General features: G+C 41.5%; 1 protein-coding gene and 1 non-coding gene across 2 annotated transcripts in view; both read right to left on the bottom strand.

Annotated features, from left to right (window-relative positions):
• Nucleotides 1-13,580, bottom strand: part of GPR26 (G protein-coupled receptor 26) — a 122,796-nt gene that overhangs the window by 60,597 nt on the left and 48,619 nt on the right.
• LOC114817557 lies at nt 8,349-8,487 on the bottom strand. The gene has a single exon (XR_003765419.1). It is a non-coding gene; the product is annotated as a small nucleolar RNA SNORA7 (small nucleolar RNA).

Below are 13,580 nucleotides of genomic sequence, written 5' to 3'. Positions count from 1 at the left end.
GACTGTAAACCCGTCAATGGGCAGGGATTGTCTCTATCTGTTGCCAAATTGTACTTTCCAAGCACTTAATACAGTGTTCCACACATAGTAAGTGCTCAATAAATACTATTGAATGAATGAATGAATAATTGAAGTACAGAGAAGTTAAGTGACTCACCCAAGGTCACACAACAGGCATGTGGCAGAGCTAGGATTAAAACCCAGGTCCTTCTGACTCCCAAGCCTTTGTTCTATCCACTAGGCTCTACTTATTTTCTGCAACAGTGCTTAGAAAACTGTTTGAGGCATATGTGCTTAACAAATATCATAAAATACAATTTTATACCACTCAATTCAATGGTATTTATTGAAGGCTTACTATGTGCAGAGCACTATAATAAGTGGTTGGGAGAGAACAATACAACAGAATTGGCAGACACAATCCCTTCCTACAGTGAGTTTACAGTCTAGAGGGGGAGACAGATGTTAATATAAATGAATTCTAATATATAATTTAAAAATATGTATATAAATGTTGTGGGGGGGTGTAGCTCAATCAAAGGCCCATAGGCCACAGATCCAAGTGCATAGACTGATGGATGGATACACATATCTATCTTTCCTTTTTCCTATTTGTAAATTATCTCAGTGTTGGTTTCCTTCCTAGATTACTAAATTAACAAATCTTTGAGGGTAGAGATTGTGTTTATTAAACTATAATCTCACAACGGCTCAGTACTTAATACTCTACTTAATTAACACTAATGATTGTTGATTTAACCTCTCTGTTCCTCAGTTTTTCATCTATAAAATAGGGGTAAATACCTGATTACCTTTTTAAAACTTACATTGAAATGAGACTGTGTCCACTTTGATTACTTTGTTTCTAACCCAGCACTCAGCATAAGGCTAACATGCATAATAATTAATGAATGCCACAACTATTAAGAAGCTCTTCAAAAAGCATAAAAGCAAGAGAAATGGCTCCAGATAGATTATATCATGTTTCTAAATTATGATGATACCTGACTAAAATCCCAAGTCAGCCTCTTTCTTTCTGGCTCATGTCCATTCCAAGGAGCAAATTGGTCCTAGAAGATTTAAAACAAATTGTGTACAGCTTGAATACAGAAAATACAATATTTTGAAAAGGAGTGTTCTCCCAAAAAGCAACTTTGCAGCATCATTAATCTTTCCACTGTGTCAGCAGGAAGAGAATGCATGATTCACTACCATATTTATTTCTAGGGGAGCAGTGTGGCCCAGTGGAAAGAGCACGGGCCTGGAAGTCAAAGGACTTGAGTTCTAATCTCGTCTCTGCCACTTGTCTGTTGTGTGATCCTTGGGCAAATCATTTAACTTCACAATGCCTCAGTCTCTTGAATTGAAAGCAACGCCATGGACACATCTCTCCCACATTGCCCCACAGTAAACCTGAGTGTCCACCCTTGACTCTCTTCCATGCCGCTACTGTCCAGCACAGGTGAGTTTTGACTTGTAGCAGATTGCCTTCCATTCGCCAGCCACTGCCCAAGCTTAGGAATGGAATGAACAGGCCTCTGCTTGACTCTCCCTCCCATAGTCAAGACTGGTGGAATACTGGAAACTCTCCTGGTGCTACCCTGAGAGGAGATTAAATCTTACTCCCTTCTATTTGGACTGTGAATCTCCAAGTGGGACAGGGATTTTTCCAACCTGATTGTCTTGACTCTACTTGGCACATAGTAAGCCCTTAACAAATACCACAATTATTATTTTTATTATATGTATCTACAAAAGTACATTTACTTTGCTTTCTCTGGGATGCATGTCAATGTAAAAGAAAATGAATGCAGTTTTTGACAAAATTCCTTTTGTTAAAGAAATTTTACTGATCCTTAAATATTCAGATCATATCATTTCTCACATTTTAAGGGCTTAAACCCCAAAAGCAAACAATGCAAACAATATTAAGAAAATCTCTGTTGTCATACAAACACTTGCTCATGCTGCCACTTATGTAGTTCTCCTTCGTATTTGAAGTATACACCAGTGAAAGTGAAATCTACCTATGCTGCATGAGTGGCTGAAAAGGCCAGTGTAGGACCCAGAGTTCCAGGGACATTGTGCTCATAAAAAGTTTGTCTCATGCTTAGTATTTCCAGCACCTGATGCTTTTCTCTCTTTTTCTTCCTTGTTTCTCATTCCTTGTAAAGGTTTGGCTGAAAAAGAGTCACTCTCTTATGTACAAGTTTGCCATGCTGGTCCATCCTCTGCATTTGACTCCCAGTTTTCAATTGGAGGCAGCATTGTCTGAGGCTTTATTTTGCTGTATCCTTAAAATATTTCCTTTGCCCTCCTTGCTCTCAGTTTCTCAACTTGAGCTCTGTATACAGCAGCTGATTGGATATCTTGCTGTAACTCGCTCTCCTCCCATGTCCAACCCAGCATAGCTGTACTAAAGTGAGCATATTTTCAATAATTGGAAACTATTTTCAAGAATATCATTGTTTGGGATCTTGTTTCACTATTTAATATTGAGCATGGCCCACTGATGGAACAGCTCAAGAAGTCAGATGTGGTTCCTGTACTGGGATCAGTTAATTCAGTCATATTTAATGAGTAGGTACTGTGCACAGAGCACGGTACTAAGAGCTTGGAAAGTACAATGCAGCAATAAAGAGAGACAATTCCTGCCCACAAAGGGCATATATCTAGAGGTGGGGAGACTGACATCAAAACAAGTAAACAGGCATCAGTATAAATAAATAGAATCACAGATATATACATACGTATATCCCTCCATACAGATAGCCCTCCATAAGTGCTGTGGAGGGGGTGAGAGAGGAAAGGGAGTGAGTTGAGGTGACTCAAAAGGAAGAGGGAGCTGAGGAAAAGGGGGCTTAGTCTGTGAAGGCCTCTTGGAGGAGGTGTTTCTTCAGTAGGACTTTGAAGGAGGGAAAGATGATTGGTGGATTTGAGGAGGGAGGGCATTCCAGGCCACAGGTAGGACATTGGCCAGGGGTCATCAGTGAGTCAGGCAAGATCAAGGTACGGTGACAAGGTTAGCAGCAGAGGAATGAAGTATGCAGGCTGGGTTGCAGAAGGTGAGAAGCAAGGTGAGGTAAGAGAGGGCGAGGTGATGGAGTTCTTTAAAGCCAATGGTAAGGGGTTTTTGTTTGATGTGGATGAGCAACCACTGGAGATTTTTGAGGGCGTGGGGGTAATATATCCTGAACATTTTGTAGAAAGATGATCTGGGCAGCAGACTGAAGTATGGACTGGAGTGGGGAGAAGCAAGAGGCTGGAAGGTCAGCAAGGAGGCTGATGCAGTAATCTAGGCAGGATAGGATGAGTGATTGTATTCATGTGGTAGCAGTTTGGATGGAGAGGAAAGAGAGGATTTTAGTGACACTGTGAAGGTGGGATCGACAGGATTTGGTGAAGGATTGAATATATGAGTTGAAGGAGAGAGAGAAATCAAGGATAATGCCAAGACCTCAATAAATGCGCCCAATGGAATTGAACTGTAGAGTAAAAATCTCTAATTGTTCAAATCCAGGCCATAGTCAGAGCAGTGACATTTTCCTACTCACATTCACTTACCTATAGCTCCTACTCCAAGATCCATGTGGGCTGGTGCTGTGGCTTAATTGATTGGATTCTCCTGCTCCCCTCTGAGCCCTTTGAAATATTTCCAGCAGACAGAACATTCAGAAGAAAAGCCTATGCCAGGAGACACAGTATTTTGTTTGACTCCATGAAGCAAACTAATAGTAAGTGTCATTTAGAGCATTAATAATTCAGAACACAAGCTCCCATAATGCACTACAGTGATGGTCAGAGTACCATCTAGCAAAGGTTATATAATGAACAGAAAACATTGTGGATTTTCTAAACTGACTACTTACAGTGAATTATGGGGCTTGCATACTTTCTACTAAGATGCAAGATACCATCTAATGTAAGGCATAGCCTCAAAATGTGGAACCAAACTTATCACTGAAAATATTAGTCTATTCGATGCCTATGCTGAAATAATTAAAGGGCAGCCAGGGACTCCATGAAACCTCAGAAATGAAATGTTAATACTCAGAAACAAGTTTCCTTCTTTCACCTCTTCCGTAGTTGGAAAACTGAAATACTCAGAAAGGATTATCTCCATAAACCTGCTGAGGCGCCCGAACTCACAAAAACATTAAAAGTGCTATAAAAGCCATTGCTCATGAATCTGTAAAATCTACCTCTTGCTCTGCATTTAGAAATATCAATCACATACTTACTATAAGCTGTACAATTTTCAAATAGAAAATGACTGCTGCCACAAACTGGTTTTAATGGCTTGTTAAAGACAAATACTGTTATTGTTTTGCTTGTGGTTTCAGAAAGGGCTAGCTACAAAGGCAATTACACTGAGACACAGAGCAGTTATATTGCTATCAATCAGTAGAACCTTTTGCAAAAATTTAGTGTGCAAATGTAGGACTCATTTGTTCTCATCTTTATCATCTGGAACACAGCCCTGTAAAAAGCACACAGGTGTAGAGAAGAATAGCATGGCCTAGTGGATAGAGCCTGGGCCCAGGATTCAGAAGAACTTGAGTTCTAATCATGCCTCTGTCACTTGTCTGCTGTGAGACCTTGGGCATATCACTTCACTTCTCTTGCCTTGTCTCAGCTGTAGAATGTGAGCCCTACAGGGGACTAGGACTGTGTCCAACCCAATTTACTTGCATCAACTCCAGAGCTTAGTACAGTGCCTGGTACATAGTAAGCATTTAACAAATACCTTAAAAAAATTCCAGGGTGTTATGATTGCTCCAACCCCACACCCCAAACTCTGGATGGTTCAATCAGGTTCTTATTCCATGGACACCACCAGGAATAGCATAAGCCACACAGGGATGAATAATGCAGTAACTAAAGTCTTTCCTGAAGAGCTTGTGGATGCACAGAATAACGTAGACAACCACAGAGAGTGCCTATTTGACCCTAGATAACCCCTATACTGCAGTGACAGGGAGAATGCACATTCAGAGCAACTGCACTACTTGATTTAGGGAGAAGTCTACTGGTTGTAGGGAATTGCTGCTCTTTTATGTCATCTAAGCAATTAGTAGAGTTGTGTATTGTGGATCTGATTAGACAGATTAACACCATCAATGATTTACTTGCAGCACCCAGCTAAAGGAGATGTTTGATTTCATTCCTCTGTGTTTTTGATACATCCCTTTCTGGGGTATGGTCCCAAAATCCCAATCTCATGTCTGTCCTGAGATTCAGGCCAAACCCAGCCACTGAGTATGCCTCCTTGGATACAGTGATCTTCTGGATGGCCCTCCTTCATATGGCTGCTCAGCTCTAAACGCTTATGCTAACAAGAAACATTGAAAATGAGAGAGAAGGGAGGATGGAGGGCCCTTAGGGTAAGACTCAGGAAATTTAGTCTGAAATTCAAAGACCAATATAGCAATGGAATTAGGGTCCCTTCCATCAGGGGAAGAGGGGATAAGAGATACTCTGTTTCCTATCAATCAGTAAATCAGTAGTATTTATTGTGGACTTACTGAGTGGGGAGCACTGAGGTCAGCTCTTGGGAGAGTATAACAAAAGCAAAAGCAAGGACCTTACGATCTAAGGGGGGAGATAGGCAAGCATTAAATAACATACATAGTGGGAGCACGAGGAAAGAGAAAGATAACAGGAATTATTGTGACTACAGTGGTTGAGGTACACGATTGAAACCAATAAAATCAAAAACATTGAGATTGAGAATAAATACATATTATTACAGTTATTCGGAAAAATAATTAGCCTGCCCTAAAGTGTTTACATAGGAAAGGTTGCTGTTCAATTTCAATTAAACAAATCCTTCACTAAAACTGAAAAATCACTACCCAGTCATTAGAGTATGCTACTACTTCTGCAACCTCCTGGAAAGACTCAATAATCCAACACTTCATGTTTCTTTAATATTAGTATGTTAAGTTTTGAATTACATTAAAAGGATTAAACCCTCGTTTAGTGACATTTGCCATTACAGTGCTTAACTCATGAAGGAATTACATATTACATTTCCAGAGGTTCTGAAATGGATCTGTGTAAGCACAATGGTCAGGGGCTTACATTTGTTCCTTTTGTTTAGACCAACCACTCTGAGCTGTTTTGCCTCTAGACACACTTGAGTGCTTCATAACAGGAAAACCACAAGTATTGCTGAGCATGCAAACTTCCTTAACTTGTGTGTTTGAGACTCTCTTAAGTGAATGAAGAGTAACTCCACCTTCGACAATGCTGTGAACACTATATACTTGTTTCAACTGCCAAGACCTTTGGAAGTGATTGGTAAGGATGTTGCTCACCAAGCCCCTGTTATCACCAACAGGGGCTCAGTCATAAATAACTGTTCTATCATGTATCAGGCACGCTGATCATGTGCAAAGCTCAGATGTTGTACTACTCTATATAAGAAAACTCCATATTGCATGGAGTTAAGTTGGTCTTGGCTCTATCTGACAACCACTGCTCCCTACTAGCACTCGTAGAAATAAACTTGCCTCTGACATATCCACTTTAACAGAACACAGAGTCCGAGGAGTTTTCTTTGACAGATGTTAATTTATATAGCTGTCCTGCATAATCAAAGAAGATTCCTCTGATGGTGAAGTTCACCCACAGGTGCCTGAGTGACTGAAAAGTAAAAAGCAAAGAAAAAGATGTAATGTTAGAAGGGCTTTCAAGAAAGGGAGAATGGTGGTTTGGTGGACTTGATGGGGAAAAGAGCTTCAGGCATGAGAAAGGATGTGAGTCAGTGGTGGAGACAGGAGAGTGGGGATTAAGGTTTAGGATAAGGAGGACAATGGAACATGTAAGGCTTTAAAAGTCTGGGAGAAAGATCTCTGAAGTCTGAGCAGCAGGGACACAGACCTAGTGGGAATGAATTTGAGAGAACATGAGAAAGAGAGGAAAGGAGATTATAATGTGGAGGGTAGTGGAAAATACTGACTAGGTAATGGTAAAGTGCGGATGAAGTGTCTTGAAGAGAGTGGTCAGAAATTTCTGTTTGAAATGACTAGCAATAAGTGCCTATGGAAGATTTTGCTTGTTTTTTTTTTCTTTTTTTGGTATTTGTTTTTTGAGGAGTGCAGATCAGTGTGCAAATCAATGATTCAGAAAGATGACCGTGAGAGCAACATGAAGTACGACCTAGAAAGGGAGAGGACGGAGGCAGAGAGACTAGTGAGGATGAAGATACAGTAGTCATCACAATATGGACCAGTGTGGTGGCAATATGGATGGAAAGGAAGGGACAGATCCAGTAAATGTGGAGAAAAAACTGACAGGATTTAATCAAAGACCTAATGTGAGAATTGAAAGAGTGAGGAGTCAAGGATATTACCAAGTTTACATGGGTTTGGAGACAAGATGGGACAGTTAGGCAGAGAAATGGATTTTGGTGGGAAGATGAGGAGTTCAGTTTTAGACATGCTAAGTTTAAGATGTTGGCAGGGCATTCATGAGAAAATGTCCTGATAATAATAATAATAATGTTGGTATTTGTTAAGCACTTACTATGTGCAGAGCACTGTTCTAAGCGCTGGGGGAGATACAGAGTAATCAGGTTGTCCCACGTGAGGCTCACAGTTAATCCCCATTTTACAGATGAGTTAACTGAGGCACAGAGAAGTTAAGTGACTTGCTCACAGTCACACAGCTGACAAGTGGCAGAGCTGGGAGTCGAACCCATGACCTCTGACTCCGAAGCCCAGGCTCTTTCCACTGAGCCATGCTGCTTCCCGATGACAAGGGTAATTGTGAGATTGTAAAGAAAGAGGGAGTTTGAACCTGGACAGATAGATTTCATAGTCTTCCATGTATCTGAAGCCATTCCTTGATGGAGTAAATTTTAAACAAAGAAGAGTATCAGACTCAGCTCACATTTAGGGAGCTAAAAGTGGAAGAGGAGCCAGTGAAAAAATAACATTGAGAGCTTGAAGAAAACTCATAGAAAACTGTCAGTAAAACCAAGATTTGATAGCATTTCCAGGAGAGGTAGTCCATAGGGTCAGAGGCAGCTGGGAGATAAAGGAAGCTAGGATAGAGTAATGTGTGACCTTGGAAAGTTTGGTCTTGGTGGAGTAAAGGGCATAACCAGATTGTCTTTGTCTTTTGTTGTAGAGTCATCTCTGACCCATAGAGACACCATAGACACATCTTGCCCAGAATGCCCTGCTTCCATCTGCAATCATTTTGGGTAGTGTACCCCTAGAGTTTTCTTGGTGAAAAATATGGAAGTGGTTTACCGTTGTTGCCTTCAGCGCAGTAAACTTGAGTCAGTCTCCACCTTCGACTCTCTCGATGCTGCTGCTGCCCAACACAGGGAATTTTTGACTTGTAGCAGATTGACTTCCTCTTGCTAGCCACTGGCCAAGCTACAAATGGGATGGGTAATGCCTCTGCGTGACTCTCCCTCTTATAATCGACACTGGTAGAGTACTGGAAACTCTCCAGATGTGACCCTGAGAGGGGAACCAGATTGTAGTTCAATATTATTTCTCTCTCCTTACTGATTCCGTGACCATTGCCTTCATCTGTTGTTTCAGATGTTTAACTCCTTCCTCAACTCCTCCCTCCTGCCATCTTTTGGCCCTAAGGCCATGTACTTTATTGAGAAAATTGAAACCGTCAGGCAAAATCCAAAATCCCTAAAATCTCCCACATTCATTCATTCATTCATTCATTCATTCATTCATGCATGCATTCATTCATTCAATAGTATTTATTGAACTCCCCACTGAACTAAATTCCATCACTTCCCTATCCCTCTGTCTATCATGCACCCCATCTCAGAAAGCAGCATTGCCTAGTGGATAAATCAGGGAGCAAGGACTCTAATGACTTGGGTTCTAATCCCAGCTCTGCCACTTTCCTGCTGTGTGACTTTGGGCAACACTTAAATATCATTTATGATAATAATGAAGATGATGATGAAACTGAGTAAGCACTTAACAAATGCCATCATCATCATAATTAATGTTACTTATTGAGCACTTACTGTCTGCAGAGCAGACAACAGAGTTGATAGACACATTCCCTTACATTAAAAAAAAAATAAAACCCACGGCCCTGCTCCCCTCTGCAATAGTGGAAAGAGCCTGGGCCTCGGAGTCAGAGGTCATGGGTTTGACTCCCGGATCTGCCACTTGTCAGCTGTGTGACTGTGGGCAAGTCACTTAACTTCTCTGTGCCTCAGTTAACTCATCTGTAAAATGGGGATTAACTGTGAGCCTCACGTGGGACAACCTGATTACCCTGTATCTACCCCAGGGCTTAGAACAGTGCTCTGCACATAGTAAGCGCTTAACAAATACCAACATTATTATTATTACCCTTGCACCAACCTTCCTTCACCCCTGTATTCAGGCTGTGGAGTCTTGCTGGCAGAAATCCAGACATCAGGGCAGCCTTGTCCATCTCTAACCCACCTTCACTACTCTAACTCTGCCAATTCTTTCACCCAGCAAAGGTATTTCTCCAACTTTTCTGACTCTCATGCCCAGTGCCTGTACTACCTGTGTCTGGCTTTTCACTCTCTCCTTGAACCTCCTGTCTCTCTGCCTATTGTATTTACTGAAACAAAAACTCCTCACTCTTAGCTTCACAGCTCTCCATCACCTGGCCCCCTCCTATCTCACCTCCCTTTTCTTCTCCAGCCCACCCCGAACACTGTGCTCCTCTGCCACTAACCTCCTCATGGTCCCTTGTTTGCACCTGTGCCACTGTCGACCCCCAGCCCATGTCCTACCGCTGACCTGGGATGCCCTCCCTCCTCACATCCACGAAACTAATTCTCTTCCCCCTTTAAAGCCCTACTGAGAGCTCACCTCCTCTGGGAGGCCTTCTCAGACTGAGCCCTCCCTTTCCCTCTGCTCCTCCTCCCTTTCCCATTTCCTCCTACTCCATCCCTCTGCCTTTTCCCCTTCCCCTTCTCTCAGCACTTGTGCATATTTGTGAATAGTATTCATTACTCTATTTATTTTGTCAATGATGTGTATATGTATATGATTCTATTTATCTTGATGATATTGATGCTAGACTACTTGTTTTGTTTTGTTTTGTTGTCTGTCTCCCCCATTTAGACTGCTAGCCCGTTATTGGTCAGTGATTGTCCCTATCTGTTGCCGAATTGTACATTCCAAGTGCTTAGTACAGTGCTCTGCACATAGTAAGTGCTCAATAAATACTACTGAATGAATGAATGGTTCAGGGACTGTGTCCAGTCTGCTTTTTACAACTATTTATATCAATATTTAGTACAATGCTTTGCACATAGTAAACACTTTACAAATATAATAGTAATAATTATTAGTATTATTATAATTTTTGAATTTCTTTGTCATTTCCTCATGATCCACCTGTTGAGGAAGATCCTGAATAGACATTTGAGGTACATGTCTTCTCTTTACTTTCAGATTTTAGTTGGAATATGAGAATATATGGGAATTTTGCCATTCTACATGACTCTAACTGCAAAGGAGACTTCATCAGATGTTAGATATGACTAGTGGCAGGAGCATGGACTTGAGAGTCAGAGGTCATAGGTCCTAATCCCGGCCCCGCCACTTGTCTGCTGTATGACCTTGGGCAAGTCACAGCTTCTCTGTGCCTCCTTTACCTCATCTGTAAAATGGGGATTAAGACTATCAGCCCCATGTGGGACAACCTAATTACCTTGTATCTACCCCAGCACTTAGGACAGTGCTAGACACATAGTAAGTGCTTAACAAGTACCATCATTATTATAATTATTATTATTAGAGTTGTGTCTTTATATATTGCCAGGCTTCCTCAATGGTGACAGGATTGTAACATCTTTAAGATTCCTTCTTTGCATTTACTTTGTGTGGATCAATCTCTTTTCTTTAGTACTATTGTGGTAGCATATGTGGATACATATACATTGTTGAGGGATGAATAATAATAATTATAATAATGATAGCATCTGTTAAGTGCTTACTATGTGCAAAACACTGTTCTAAGCCCTGGGGGTGGATACAAGGTGATCAGTTTGTCCCACGTGGGGCTCACAGTCTTAATCCCCATTTTACAGATGAAGTAATTGAGGCACAGAGAAGTTAAGTGACTTGCCCAAAGTCACACAGCTGACAAGTGGCGGAGGCAGGATTAGAACCCATGACCTCTGACTCCCAAGCCCGTGCTTTTTCCACTGAGCCATGCTGCTTCTCACAGAAATCTTTGGTTTGGCTTTAATCTGACCACCTCCTATCTCTTCAGCCTTTAATTCATTCATTCAATCATATTTATTGACCTCTTACTGTGTGCAGAACACTGTATTAAGCACTTGAGAGAGTATAGTACAACAAGCCTTGACACCGAACCCTTGTCACACATGTTCTTTAGCTTGTTCTGTATTGCATGGTTTAGAATTTGATAAACATCCCTTTCGTTGAGGTTGTATGAATCTGTATGGTGCTCTTAAATAGTTTGCTTTGTTACAAGAAGTACCTCTTTTGGGATTTATTTTCATCCAGAAAGGTGAAGTTTTCCTCAGTTTATGAAAAATTCAGGAAATGCCACAGATATGGAAGATGTAACCCTAATCACTATTTTTTATGGTATTTGTTAAAGTGCTTATTATGTGCTAGGCACTGTACTAAGTGCTGGGATAGATACAAGCAAATCAAGCTGGACACAGACCATGTCACATATGGGGCTCAGTCTTAATCCTCAATTTACAGACTAGGTATGGAGAAGTTAAGTGTCTTGCCCTAGGTCACATAGCAGACAAGTGTTGGAGCTGGAATTAGAATTTAGGTCCTTCTGACTCCCAGGCCCATATTCTATTCACTAGGTTATGCTATTTATTGAATGCCTATAGAGTGCAGAACATTGCACTAGGTGCTTGGGAGAGCACAACAGAGATGGAAGAGTTGACTGCTACTGTTTTAGTCTAAAAGGGAGACAGAAAGAAAATGATTTACAGATAGGAGAAGACACTGGAAAGATGGACTTACGTATATAATAATAATGTTGGTATTTGTTAAGCGCTTACTATGTGCAGAGCACTGTTCTAAGCGCTGGGGTAGACACAGGGGAATCAGGTTGTCCCACGTGGGGCTCACAGTCTTAATCCCCATTTTACAGATGAGGTAACTGAGGCACAGAGAAGTTAAGTGACTTGCCCACAGTCACACAGCTGACAAGTGGCAGAGCTGGGATGTGAATACTTAAACAATAGAAGCAGCATAGCTTAGTGGAAAGAGCATGGGCTTTGGAATCAGAGGTTGTGGGTTCCAATCCAGGCTCTGCCACTTGTTTGTTGTGTGATTTTGGGAAAGTCACTTAACTTATCTGTGCCTCAATTACCTCATCTGTAAAATGGGGATTAAGACTGTGAGCCCCATGTGGGACAATCTGATTACCTTGTATCTACCCCAGGCACTTAACAACTAATAATAATAATGTTGGCATTTATTAAACTCTATGTGTAAAGCACTGTTCTAAGCACTGGGGAGGATACAAGGTGATCAGTTTGTCCCACGTGGGGCTCACAGTCTTAATGCCCATTTTACAGATGAGGTAACTGAGGCCCAGAGAAGTTAAATGACTTGCCCGAAGTCACACAGCTGACAAATGGCGAAGCCAGGATTAGAACCCACAACCTCTGACTCCCAAGCCCGTGCCATTTCCACTAAGCCACGCTGCTTCTCGTGCCATCAACAAATGCCATCATCATTATTTTTCTTATTATTAGAGTATATGTCAATATGAACAAGTGGCTGTGAGTGCATAAGTATAGAGCTGAAGCAAACAGTGTTGAGGCAATGAGATTTCAGAAGAGCTTTAAGGTTGTGGAGAACTAAAAGCAGCATTGCCTAGTGGAAAGGGTACTGGCCTGGGAGTCAGAGGACTGGAGTTCTAATCCTGCTCTTCCACTTGTCTGCAGTGTGACCCTGGGCAAATCACTTAACTTCTCTGTGCCTCAGTTACTTCATTTGTAAAGTGAGAATTAAAAATATGAACCCGTTTGGAACCTGGACTGTAACCAACCTGATTATCTTGTATCTACCTGTCGAGTTCCGAGTGGCCAACTTGTTACCTGAGATTATATTAGAGGGTTCGTGTTTTGAGCCACCTGGGGAATGATCACCACAACTTAGTAACTAGATACTTTAATATACAGCATGCAATCAACAGAAAATCAAAGATTCAGCTATAGCAAAGAACACAACTGTACCCCACTAACCCAAGTATAGAGTTTCCTTACCATGAGTTGATCAGTCGTGGCCGGTGTTCAGGTCCTTAATGAGCTGGAGCGGCACAGGCAGCCCCGGCCTAAAACAGCCCAGGCCGTCTCTGCCTTCTCTTTGGAAGAAAGTGAGCAGTAGCAGGGATCTCGTTTTCCCCTCCTCTTATAATATTCTTGTTGACCGTAACATTGATCTTTTTTGGGTATGATATAATCCACACTAACGAATAGTTTGTTTGGTTTTTAGGATTTTGTGATGATGGTGCAGTTTTCTTTCTTCCAAGGTTATCCTTTCTTCTCCGATTTTCCTTTCTTCTTCTATCTCTAAGCCAGGGTCTCATCTACCTTGGCA

Source organism: Ornithorhynchus anatinus, chromosome 16 (assembly GCF_004115215.2).
Source record: "Ornithorhynchus anatinus isolate Pmale09 chromosome 16, mOrnAna1.pri.v4, whole genome shotgun sequence".
NCBI classification, from domain to species: domain Eukaryota; kingdom Metazoa; phylum Chordata; class Mammalia; order Monotremata; family Ornithorhynchidae; genus Ornithorhynchus; species Ornithorhynchus anatinus.
This window is presented reverse-complemented; position numbering and strand designations above follow the sequence as displayed.